Raw genomic sequence first — 13,793 nt, 5'->3', positions numbered from 1 at the left:
ACCACCGCAGTCCATGTGGGGTAGGTACACCCACAGTGCTGTTAGGAAGGGAGTTCTAGGATTAGATACAACTGAGTGGCTTGCTAGGCCATTTCAGAGGGCATGTAAGAGTTAACCACATTGCTGCGGGTCTGGAGACACATGTAGGCCAGACCAGGTAACGTCAGCAGATTTCCTTCCCCAGAGGACATTAGTGAATCAGATGGGTTTTTACAACAATCGACAATGCTTTCTTGGCCATCATTAGACTAGCTTTTTAAATTCCAGATTTATTAATTTAACTCAAATTCCACCTTCTGCTGTGGTGGGATTTGAACCCATGTCCCCAGAGCAATACCTGGGTCTCTGGGTTACTAGTCCAGTGACAATACCACTACGCCACCGCCTCCCCGCCCATCACCACCTTTATAATGGTGCTGATTTGCAGATTGGTAAGTGGTTGAAAACCCAGCAAAATCTCAGGTGACACTTGGCCACATAGTCCCTGCTTTATTTTAATGCAATGTGGGGCACTTCCAGGTAAGCGATTCAGGGCTGTGGTAGGGAAATCACAGTGGCCACTTTTTTTTTGTCCAAGGTGCAGCTTTGGTAGAAGACCTGTCCACCCTATTTTACCTGCCAGAATACCTCTACACTGCCTTTTGAAAAGGAGAATTCCCATCTTAGTGTCAGCAATTTGTACTTATTTTTTGATTTTTGTGGAGTTGGATACTGCTGGAAAACTCACTGATGGTGTTGGTGGGCCTCCTGCTTCGCACTGAATGTATTGCTAGACCACTTCAGAGGTTGTTAAGAATCAACTACGTAATGTGGGACTGCAGATGCCTTAATCCACACCACCTAGGGGTGGCAGTTTCATAGGAACAAGAGTGGCCATTCAATATTGAGTTGCCAGCTCTGGTTGGAGGTATCCCTGGCGGTTTCATTACATGACCTCCTATCTCCAATGATGCTGCTCTCACACTCCTGCTATTAATCACCCAACATGCCCAACCTCACGACGCTCCACCTTCCTGCACTGATAGGAAAGCGATCAGACTCATGATGTGATGATTTTGGACTCTCAATCCAACAAACGTTTTCCTGTCTCCTGTATTTTTTTTATCACTAATAAACAACGTAGTTTGGAGAAAATAAAAAAAACTTGATTTTTCTCCCAAATTGCCCATAGCAATACACTGGAGATTAACCTTTACTTCCTGGAAACTCCAGGCTGATCCTTGAGGGTTGGTAACCCTAATTCAGCCACTCAAGCTCCCCTTAATGAAGGATGTTGGTTGACAAGGCCATTTTCTTGGTGCTAGTCCACAGATTACTAGACAATTTCTGAATTCATTTTCACTATTTGTCAGGTGGGATTTGAACTTATGACCTATGGGTTGTTAGTCTAGTCCTATAACCATTACACTTGGAAGACAGGGCAGAATCTTTCTTAGTTCACAAATGATGCCAAGTTGAGGGTGATTCCAAACAACTGGGAATAGGTTGATCAAAAAAGCACGACTTGGATAGTCGGAAAAATGTAAAGTCAGAAGACAACAAAAAATTAATAAACAGTGATAATAAAAGGGTAAATATTATTCTACAGCACATGGGAGAAGGATTTGAGGATGCTAGTGGACGTTTTGCTGAATAAATCAGTAATCTGTGGCAGCCGGAAAGACAGCAAATAGGATCTTGGGATATATAACGGAAGAAATAGAGCAGAATTCTCAAAAAATGCTTGAAAAATGCTGTATAGTCCCAGTCACTGTATTATGAGAAAGGCATCCAGGCATTCTAGTGTATGCAGAGAACAACTAAATTAATAGCTGGGATTAGGCACCTGAATTATGAGGAGCAGGTGCAGAAACTGGGAATGTTTACTCAGGAGAAGAGAAGACTCAGAGCTAATCTTATTGAAGTTATTACTTAAAGGGCATTGACAAGATAAATATTAATAAGTTTAACTTAGTGACGCACTCTACAATGCTCTTCAACTTAGAAAATGCAGTTCATATATTTAACTCAATAACAAAAGCTTGTATTTATATAATGCCATTGACACAGTAAACCTTCCCAAGGTCTTTTACAGAAGTGTAACCAAGGAAGGAGATATTACAAGAGGTGGGCTGAAAGCCTGGTCAAGAGGTGGGCTTTAAGGAGGGTAGTTAAACATTTCGGAGCTTGGAGCCTCAATGGCTGAAGCACGACCACCGTTGGTGGGGATGCACTATGCTTGAGTCGGAGGAACAGAAAGGTCGTGGAGTGTGAGGGGGATTGGGGCAATGGTTTGTAGGACTGGAAGAGGTTATAGACATAATGAAGTAATTTAAACATAAGAATGCAAAAATGTAAATTTGAGGTGCTGGTGGACTGGAAGCCACTGTCGATCAATGAGTGAGATAAAAAAAAAAAATTGATTTGTTTGTGGAATGTGGCCATCACTGGCTAGACCAGCATTTATTGATCATCAACTGAATGGCTTGTTAGGCCATTTCAGAGGGTAGTTAAGAGTCATCCACATTGCTGTGGGCTAGACCTGGTAAGGACATTAATGAATCAGATGGGTTTTCAACAGCAATTGACAATGGTTTCATGGCCACCATTATCTTTTAATTCCAGATTTATTAACTGAATTCAAATTTCATCATCTGCTATGGTGGGATTCAAACCCATGTCCCCAGAGCATTGCCTGAGCTCTGGATTATGAGTCTAGTGATATTACCACTACATCACCACCTCCCCTACAGGATAAGAAATGGACAGTAGAGTTTTGGATGATGGGAAGTTTATGGAAGGTAGAGGATGTGAGACCAGGCAGGAGAGCATTGGGCTAGTCAAATCTGAAGATGTCATAAGTGTAGATTTCAGCAGCAGATGGGCTGAGATAGAAATTGAGGAGGGTAATATTACTGAGCTGAACATGGACAGTCTTTTTGATGGAATGGATATGGGTCAGAAGCTCAACTTTGGGGCTAATAGGATGCTGGCATTGCGAACAGTCTTGTCCAGCCCCAGACAATGCCTGGTGAGACAGAATCAGTGGCAAGAGTATGGGCTTGTAGCAGGAAATGAAGATGATGGCTTTGGTCTTAAGCGTAGCTGCAGGAAATTGTGCTTCATCCACAAATGGATGTTTGACAAGCCATTATTGTTTATTTCACCGAGATTCTTTGCCCTATGGAGCAAACTACTGAGACGCGGTCAGAATGAAAATGCTAGAGTCCTCTAACAGGGAACTTGACAAACTCCTGAGAGAAGAGGGTATTTCCAATCATAGGGACTAAGCTGCTAGTTAGTTGTGAATGTGATAAGTTATTTGGAAGTTCCAGAATGTCTCGGAGCTGACTTGAAGTGGCTCTTCATTTTTTTTCTCTCTTTTGTTTTGCCTCTTGGCAAAAACATACATGGGGTGGATGAACAGTATGCCAGTTTGTCATTGACTGGATAGGTGCACTTTCTGGGCATCAGTCATGGCAGTGCTCCAGAGGTAAAGGTTCATGACACCTACCAACTCTTGCCCACTCCCCAACCGGGCCACCTACATTTGATTAACTATTTACATTTCTGTGGGATCGTTGAACCTGCAGGTAATTGGGCATTAACAAATTCTTCCTTAAAATTGTACTTTCTATCTTAGAACGTATTTAGCAAACCTTTTCTTTATTCAGAAAGGAAGAGTTATATGAGATACATCGCCATTTGCTGTCGAGCCAATGCCACATGATGCAACAATGTATTTTGATGCAAGTCATGTATTGTATCTATAAACAAATGGCTATGAGGTTTGCTAAACACTTATTCATGATAAAGATTCTCCAGTAATATTCCACTATCAGTGTCAGGGAATTGTTTTCCTCAATTATGTCTTGGTTATAGAATGACGAATGTTACAGTTCCGCCACCAACATTCCACCAAACACAAGTCAGTATTTTTAAAAATTGATTAATTTTGGGTTTCTCAGTTTAAAAATAATTAACTTACAAGCTGCCCTAAAGGTTGCCATTCTCAATTAAATTGAACAAGTAGACGACAGCCAGTGCATCCATAACCCTCAGACCACATAGGGTATAGCTTACCATCATTCCCACCCTTCTGTCAGCTTAAATTGAGTGGCAACAATAAAATGTATAACAATAATAATTTCAGGAGAGATTAGGAAAGATTGAGGTTATGTTTTAAAAGCAAAAATTCTTATAATTTTAAGCACCAGATTGTTGAGTCATTATCAAACGTAGAAAAAGTTCAGTAATTGGCATAAGTCCTTAAAAGTTTTTTGTTTAAGCTCTTCGGTTACGGAGCTGTTAGTTTTGTGAAATCAGCTGTAATTTGTCCCTTTGTAGTGACCAGAAGAATTAAAACTGACAGTGAAAAATCGCAAATGTTCTGTCATGTGCTCTGTCAATATACTAATTATAACTTGCAAATGTAATTGGTATTGATATTTTAATTGCTATTTCCAAAGACTGGTTTTATAGGTGTTCAGTGTTTCTCAAACAGGTACCACAATCATTTTTTAAAAATTAAAATGTACACATAAATTTTAATGGTCTCTTCAATTGATTTTTTCTGTGCAGTGAGTGTGGCCTCAGCAACATGGTAAGCTGGAGAGTGACAACTTTTTTTAAAATTGAGAAGCCATGTTGAATGGCTGACAGGATATCAGTCTGACTGAAAGGAATGGGAGAAGTGGAGGTAAATCAAGACATAATGATCGTGTGGTGCCAAGTTTAGGTTTTAAAATATCTGAAGGTTATTGGAGGTAGGGAAAGAATGAATTGATCGAGATGATGGTGCAATGATCCTAAGTTCCAATTTAGTGATGATGAAGGAGGAGGAAGTTCATGCAGAACAGCATGTTTAGAGAGTAGGAGGAACAAAGAAGAAATAACCGTATCAATAATATCGTTGTTATGATCTTTAATGCAGTGCCTGAAAGGGTGCTGGAAGCAAATTCAGTAGTCAATTTTAAAAAGGAATTGGATAAATACTTGGAAGATAAAAAGAATTGTAGGTCTATGGGGAAAGAGCAGGGAAGACTAGAGAAGATGTTTCTACATGAGAGTGAGACCATAGCTAGGGGCCATAAATAGAAGGTGAAATCAATATGTACAATATAGGAATTCAGGAGAAACTTCTTTACCCAGGGAGCGGTTAGAATGTGGAACTCACTACCACTAAGGGTAGTTGAATTGAATAGCATAGTGGTATATGAGAGAGAAAGGAGCTCATGTGGAGCATAAACACCTGTATTGACCTGTGGGGCTGAATGGCCTGTTGCTGTGCTGTAAATCCTTTGTCACCTTGTAATTGGATAGCTCTTTCAAAGAGTTAACACAGGCTCAATGGGCCAAATAGCCTTCTGTATACTCTGCTGCCCATGTCTTAACTCGCGCCAAGTCCCGTTCCCCTATTCCCTCTGTGCTCGTTGATCTACATTGGCTCCTGGTCAAGCAACATCTTGATTTTAGAATTCTCAACCTTGTGTTTAAATCTTTCCATGGCCTTGCCCCTCCTTATCTCTGTAATCTCCTCCAGCTCCACAACTCTACAAGATATCTGTGGTCCTCTAATTCTGACCTCTCGTGCATCCCTGATTTTGATCGCTCCACCAGTGGTGGCCAAGGCCCCAAACTCTGGAATACCCTCCCTACACCTTGCTACCTCACTTTCCTCCTTTAAAACGGTCCTTAAAACCTACTTTTTTGACTAAGCTTAGTCTCTGACTAAGCTTTTGTGGCTCGGTGTCATACTTTGTTTTGTAATGCTCCTGTGAAGCGCCTTGGGACTTTTATTATGTTAAGGGCATTATATAAATGTAAGCAGTTGTTGTTGTTGTACAATTCAAAGATAAAGAGAAAGACATGATTAGTGTCATGTGATAATGTCATTGATTCAATGTTAACTCACAGCTTCCAGTGTAAACAGCATATTTGTGTAAGCTCTGTGGAGAGATAAGCAGAGTTAACGTTTCAGGTCAGTGAATTTGGCAGAGTGGAGGTATATTAGGGGGGTGATGCACAGCCAAATATAGAAGAGAAACTGAGTCAGTCTGGAAGGCAGAGCAAATATAGACCTGCTAAGGCACAAAGGAAAAATGCAAGGCTGGATTGCATCTATTTTAATGCAAGGAGTCTTACTAGTAAGACAGATGAATTGAGGGTGTGGATTAGCACATGGGATTATGATATTGTTGCTATCACAGAGACATGGTTAAGGGAGGGGCAGGACTGGCAGCTCAATATTCCAGAGTATAGAATCTTCAGGTGTGATAGAGGAGGGAATAAGAGAGGAGGTGGCATTGCACTTTTGATCAAGGAATCAATTACTGCAGTAAGGAGGGATGATATCTTAGAAGGTTCTTCAAATGAGGCCATATGGGTAGAAATTAAAAACAAAAAGGGGACAATCACTTGGCTGGGAGTGTACTACAGGCCTCCAAACAGTCAGGGAGAGATAGAGGAGCAGATATGTAGGCAAATCTCAGAGAGGTGTAAAAATAATCGGGTAATAATAGTAGGGGATTTTAACTTCTCCAATATCAACTGGGATACTCTTAGTGCAAAAGGCTTAAAGGGGGCAGAATTCTTAAAATACATATAGGAGAGCTTTTTGAGCCAGTGCGTAGAAAGACGTACAAGAGAAAAAGGGGCAATACTGGACCTAATCCAAGGGAATGAAGTTGGACAAATGGTAGAAGTGTCACTGGGGGAGCATTTTGGGGATAGTGACCATAACTCTGTAAGATTTAAGATAGTTATGGAAAAGGACAAGGACGGGTGGAAATAAAGGTACTGAATTGGGGGAAGGCCGATTTCAATTTGATAAAACAGGATCTGGCCAGAGTGGACTGGGAGCAGCTACTAGTTAGAAAGTCTACATCAGACCAGTGGGACTCATTCAAATAGGAAATAGTGAGGGTTCAGAGCCAACATGTACCCATTAAAGTGAAGGGTAAGACCAAAAAGTCCAGGGTACCCTGGATGTCGAGGGATATAGAGGATTGGATCAGGAAAAAAAGGAGGCTTATGGCAGATTCAGAGCGCTGAAAACAGTGGAGGCATGAGAGGAGTAGAGAAAGAGTGCGAGGGGGGGTTACAAAAAAAGTAATTAGGAGAACGAAGAGGGGACATGAGAAAACACTGGCGGACAAGATAAAGGAAAATCCTAAGGCATTTTATAAGTATATTAAGGGCAAGAGGATAACCAGGGAAAGAGTGGGGCTCATTAGGGACCAACATGGCAATCTGTGTGTGGAGCTGGAGGACATAGGTGAGGTTTTAAATTATTAATTTGCATCTGTGTTCACTATGGAGAAGGACGATGTAAGTGTAAAGATCAGGGAGGGGGATTGTGATATACTTGAACATATTAGTATTGAAAGGGAGGAAGTATTAGCTGTTTTAGCGGGCTTAAAAGTGGATAAATCCCCAGGCCCAGATGTATCCCCGGCTGTTATGTGAGGCAAGGGAAGAGATAGCAGGGGTTCTGACACAAATTTTCAAATCCTCTCTGGCCTCAGGAGAGGTACCAGAGGACTGGAGGACAGCGAATGTGGTGCCATTATTCAAGAAGGGTAGCAGGGATAAACCAGGTAATTACAGGCCGGTGAGTCTAACATCAGTGGTTGGGAAAATATTGGAAAAAATTCTGAGGGATAGGATTAATCTCCACTTGGAGATGCAGGGATTAATCAGGGATAGTCAGCATGGCTTTTTCAGGGGGAGATCATGTCTAACTAACTTGATTGAATTTTTCGAGGCAGTGACTAGATGTGCAGATGAGGGTAAAGCAGTCATGGACGTCAGTAAGGCTTTTGATAAGGTCCTGCATGGGAGATTGGATAAGAAGGTAAGAGCCCATGGGATCCAGGGCAATTTGGCAAAGTGGATCCAAAATTGGCTTAGTGGCAGGAGGCAGAGGGTGATGGTCGTGGGTTGTTTTTGCAAGTGGAAGCCTGTGACCAGTGGTGTACCGCAGGGATCGGTGCTGGAACCCTTGCTGTTTGTAGTGTACATTAATGATTTAGAAGTGAATATAGGAAGTATGATAAGTAAATTTGCAGATGACACGAAAATTGGTGGTGTCATAAATAGTGAAGAGGAAAGCCTTAGATTACAGGACGATATAGATGGGCTGGTAAGATGGGTGGAGCAGTGGCAAATGGAATTTAATCCTGAGAAGTGTGAGGTGATGCATTTGGGAGGACTCACAAGGCAAGGGAATATAGAATGGATGGTAGGACCCTAGGAAGTACAGAATGTCAGATGGTGTACTTGTCCATAGATCACTGAAGGCAGCAGCACAGGTAGTTAGGAAGGAATGTGGGATACCTGCCTTTATCAGCCGAGGCATAGAATATAAGAGCAGCGAGGTGATGATGGAGCTGTATAAAACGCTAGTTAGGCCACAGCTGGAGTACTGTGTACAGTTCTGGGCACCAAACTGTAGGAAGGATGTGATTGCACTGGAGAGGGTGCAGAGGAGATTCACCAGGATGTTGCCTGGGCTGGAGCATTTCAGCTCTGAGGAGAGACTGAAAAGTTTAGGGTTGTTTTCCTTAGAGCAGAGAAAGCTGAGAGGGGACATGATTGAGGTATATAAAATTATGAGGGGCATTGATAGGTTAGATAGGAAGAAACTTTTTCCCTTAGCAGTGGGGTCAATAACCAGGGGGCACAGATTTAAGGTAAGGGGCAGGAGGTTTAGATGGGATTTGAGGAAAAAATGTTTCACCCAGAGGGTGGTTGGAATCTGGAATGCACTGCCTCAAGAGGTGGTAGAGGCAGGAACCCTCATAACATTTAAGAAGTATTTAGATGAGCACTTGAAAGGCCATAGCATACAAGGCTAAAGGCCAAGTGCTGGAAAATGGGAATAGAATAGTTAGTTGCTTGATGGCCGGCACAGACACGATGGGCCGAAGGGCCTGTTTATGTGCTGTATAACTCTATCAGAAATGGCAAATATTAGAAATGTAAAAGGTTTTAAGCAAGTAAAAGGTGGGGGGGAGGGTCACTCAGCATTCCTTGCAATCATCTTACCCAATCCTTGTGCAGTCTAACTTTAGACAGCTGCAGAGAATAGTTGATAAAATCAGATTTTTCCAGACCATGACCAGTTTTTCCTGAATTGTAATAGCTAGGTAGAACTAATAATTACTGTCAGCAGGGGCTGACTCAGGTCTTTAGAATTTTTGCTGGTCGAAATACAGGAGGCTTTTGCTTGTGCACATTGTAAGTTGCAAGGGATCCAGTTCTACAGAGTACTTCTTCTACAAAGTACCAAACTGGGGACATTTGATGGAATGTGAGAAGAGTTGCTGTCTGGAATTTAAAAAAAACAAGGACTGGTCCAAGATAGGGAGCAGAAGATAGCAGAGTTAGGTCTAGAGGCATAATTAAAATTAATAGTTTAAACAAATACTAACTAGATTCTAAGAGAGTGAATAGAGTTTTTTTAGATCATGGATGGGCAGCTGATATCTGTTGCTTGCAATTCCTGCACCACTTGGGAACCTCAGGACATTTGAGGTGTTTTGGGGGACCACATGTGTAGGTAGTGTCTCCAGCTGCTTGAGCTTGAAATCAAGGTTTCTGAGCTTGACGGGCAGTTGGAGTCACTGTGGAGCATCTCGGAGACTGAGAGTTTCTTAGATTATAAGTTTCAGGAACTGCCCGCCCCACAGGCAGAGAGAGTTCAGGACAGCAGATGGGTGACCATCTGGAAGAGTAGGAAGAAGCAGAAAGTGCAGAAGTCTTCGGGATGTTTGCCACACTCAAACCAGCACCCAGTATTAGAGACTGCTGGGAGTGACAACACCTTGAAGGAGTGCAGTCCAGACCAGGGAACAGCGAAATTTAGAAATGCAGTCATTATAGGAGATTTCATAGTTCGGGGGTTAAGTAAGCATCTCTGTAACTGTCATCGTGAGTCCCACATGAGGTATTGCCACCATGATGCCAGGATAAAGACATCACAGAGAGAGTGCAGAATATTCTGCAGGGGGAAGGCAGTGAGCCAGAAGTTGTGGTACACGTTGGTACCGATGACATAGAGAGGCCAAATAATTAAGTCCTACTGTCAGACTTCCAGGAGCTAGGGAGGAAGTTAAAAAGTAGGACATCGAAGATAGAAATCTCTGGATTACTCCCAGTACCATGCGCTAGCAAGAGGAATACTAGGAAGATAGGGATGATCAATGCGTGGCTTGATGCATGGTGCAGGACGGAGGGCTTCAGATTCTTCGGGCATTGGGACCAGTTCTGAGGAAGGCGACATCTATTCAAAAGGGATGGGCTGCACCTCAACAGGACCAATTGTCCTCTCAGAGAGATACACGAGTATAGTTGGGGAAGGTTTAAACTAAATTGAGAGGAGGGAGAGCACCAGCATATAGAAGTAGAAAGAGGAATAAGGTACACAAAGTGAGAGTGTTGGATAGCACTCAAGAAGGCAGTCGTACCATATTACATAGGAGCAGACTAAGAAGGATTTTTAGGAATACAAAGAAAGGATTACAATGCACGTATGTAAACGCACAAAATGTAGTAAATAAAGTTGGTGAGCTACAAGCACAAATAGCCGTCTGGGAATATGATGTAGTAGCAATAATGGAAACATGGCTTAAAAATGGTGAGGGCTGAGCACTTAGTATTCATGGATACAAAGTGTTCAGCGAAGATGGGGAAGGAAAAAAGGGAGGTGGATGGCAGTATTGATTAGGGAAGACATTGTCATGTTGGAAAGGAAGGAAGACCTTGAGGGGGAAAAGACAGTATCCATTTGGTTAGAGATGAGGAGCAAAAAGGGGATGATCACATTACTGGGAATATTCTATAGGCCTGGAAATAATGAGAGAGAGATAGAAGAGCAAATTTGCAAGTAAATCACAGCGATGTGCAAGAACTATACAGTGATGATGTTGGGGGACTTTAATTACCCAAATATCGATTGGAATAATGTTAGAGTAAAGGGTAAGGAGGGGGAGGAATTTCTGAAATGTGTTCAAGAGAACTTCCTTGACCAGTATGTTCTTGGTCTAACTCGGAAGGAAGCATTGCTGGATCTGGTGCTGGGGAATTAGGTGGGCAAAGTGGACCAAGTGTCTGTGGGGGAGCATTTGGTTAACAGTGATCATTCTCTCATAAGGTTTCAATTAGTAATGCAAAAGAGCAAGGAACAATCAAAGTAGAACTTCTCAATTGGAAGAGGACTAACTTCAATGGGATGAGAAGGGATCTAGCCAGGGTAAAATGGAACCAAAGATTGAAAGGAAAAATGGTAACGGAACCATGGGAGGAGATGTTTCAGGTACAGGTTAGGTACATTCCAACAGGGGTGAAAGGTAAGGGAACCAAAGCCAAAGCTCCTTGGCTGACAAGGGGTGACGATGGGTATGTGATGCATGTCAGATGAATTCTTCTAGTGAGAAACAGGCCAAATATAATTCAGTTGAGAAGGGAAGTGAAGAGAAAAATAAGAGTACCAAAGAAAGAATATAAGAATAGAATGGCAGTTAACATAAAAGGGAGCCCAAAATTCTTTACTAGCATGAAAATAGTAAGCAGGTAGTAAGAGTTGCAGTGAGGCCTATTAGGGACAAAGAGGATGATATGTTCTTAGAGGCACAGGGAAAGGCTAGAATACTTAATGAGTACTTTGTATCAGTGTTTACTAAGGAAAAGGATGTTGACAAAATATCAGTAGAAGCAGAGATGGTAGAGGTAATGGGTGGGGTAGAAATTGATTGGAAGGATGTACTGGAAAGGCTGGCTATACTCAGAATGGATAAGTCATCTGGTTTGGATGGCTTGCATCACAGGTTGCTCAAGGAAGTGTGAGTGGGGTTAGTGGAAGGGCTTGCCATAATCTTCAAATCTTCCCTCGATAGGGGGAGGTGTCAGAGGTTTAGAAAGTGGCAAATGTCACACTCTTATTCAAGGAAGGTTGCAAGGACATTCCTAGGAACTACAGGCCAGTCAGTTTAACATCGATGGTGGGTAAAGTTTTAGAAACAATAATCAGTGAAAAAAAAATCAACAGGCACTTGAAGAGGTTTGAGTTAATTAAGAAGAGCTTGCGCATATTTGTAAAAAGCAAATCGTGTTTGACTAATCTCATTGAATTTCCTGATGAAGTAACAGAGAGGATTGATGAAGGGAATGCAGTGGATGTTGAAAAGTAGGGCCTCAAAGGCAGTGATCTCAGGATTACTACCAGTGCCACGTGCTAGTCAGAGTAGAAATAGCAGGATATATCGGATGAATACGTGGCTGAAGAGATGGTGTGAGGGGGAGTGTTTCAGATTCCTGGGGCATTGGGACCGGTTCTGGGGGAGGTGGGACAAGTACAAACTGGACGGGTTACACCTGGGCAGGACCGGACTGATGTCCTGGGAGAGTATTTGCTAAAGTGGTTGGGAGGGTTTAAACTAAAATGGCAGGGGGATGGGAACCTTTGCAAGGAGTCAGAGGAGGGGGGATCAAAGACAAGAACAAAAGACAGTAAGGGGAATAAGAAAAGTGATAGGCAGAGACATCAAGGGCCAAAATCAAACAGGGCCACAGTGAAAAATAGTGGGAAGGGGACAAGTAATGTTAACAAGACAAGCCTTAAGGCTTTGTGCCTTAACGCATGGAGCATTCGCAATAAAGTGGAAGAATTAATCACCCAAATAGATGTAAACGGGTATGATATAGTCAGGATTAGGGAGACATGGCTGCAAGGTGACCAGGGATGAGAAATGAACATCCAGGGATATTCAGTATTTAGGAAGGACAGACAAAAAGCAAAAGGCGGTGGAGTTGCATTGCTGGTTAAAGAGGAAATTAATGCAATAGTGAGGAAAGATATTAGCTCTGATAATGTGGAATCTGTATGAGTAGAGCTGAGAAACATTAAGGGGCACAAAATGTTAGTGGGGGTTGTATATAGACCCCCAAACTGTACTGGTGATGTTGGGAATGGCATTAAACAGGAAATTAGAGATGCATGCGATAAAGGAACATCTGTAATTATGCGTGACTTTAATCTGTATATAGATTGGGCAAATCAAATTAGTCACAATACCATAGAGGAGGAATTCTTGGAGTGTATACGGGATGGTTTTCTGGACCAATACGTTGAGGAACCAACTAGAGAACAGGCCATCCTAGACTGGGTATTGTTTAATGAGAGAGGAATAATTGACAAACTAGTGGTGCGAGACCCCTTGGGGAAGAGCGACCATAATATGATAGAATTCTTCATCAAGATGGAGAGTGACGTAGCTTATTCTGAGATAAGGGTCCTGAATCTTAGCAAAGGAATCTACGAAGGTATGAGGCGCAAGTTGGCCATGATGGATTGGGAAAGGTTACTTAAAGGGATGACGGTGGATAGGCAATGGCAAACATTTAAAGAACGCATGGATGAACTGCAACAATTGTTTATCCCTGTCTGGCGCAAAAGTAAAATGGGAAAGGTAGCCAAACCATGGCTTACAAGTGAAATTAGAGATAGCATTAGATCCAAGGAAGAGGCATATAAATTTGCCAGGAAAAACAACAGACCTGAGGATTGGGAGCAGTTTAGAATTCAGCAAAGGAGGACCAAGGGATTGATTAAGAAGGGGAAAATAGAGTACGAGAGCAAGCTTGCGGGGAACATAAAAACTGACTGTAAAGGTTTCTATTGGTATGTGAAGAGAAAAAGATTGGTGAAGACAAATGTAGATCCCTTACAGTCAGAAACAGGGGAATTTATTATGGAGAATAAAGAAATGGCTGACCAACTAAATGCATACTTTGGTTTTGTCTTCACAAAGGAG

At 42.1% G+C, this 13,793-nt stretch overlaps 1 protein-coding gene across 1 annotated transcript in view; it reads left to right on the top strand.

Moving 5' to 3' along the window:
- The window catches only part of ctnna2 (catenin (cadherin-associated protein), alpha 2), a 1,561,189-nt gene that overhangs the window by 1,281,635 nt on the left and 265,761 nt on the right, over positions 1 to 13,793 (top strand). The gene's annotated exons all lie outside the window — the stretch shown is intronic.

The sequence above is a fragment of the Heterodontus francisci genome, chromosome 1 (genome assembly GCF_036365525.1).
Source record: "Heterodontus francisci isolate sHetFra1 chromosome 1, sHetFra1.hap1, whole genome shotgun sequence".
NCBI lineage: Eukaryota > Metazoa > Chordata > Chondrichthyes > Heterodontiformes > Heterodontidae > Heterodontus > Heterodontus francisci.
The sequence above is the reverse complement of the archived record's forward strand: the minus strand, read 5'-3'. Positions and strand labels throughout refer to the sequence as shown.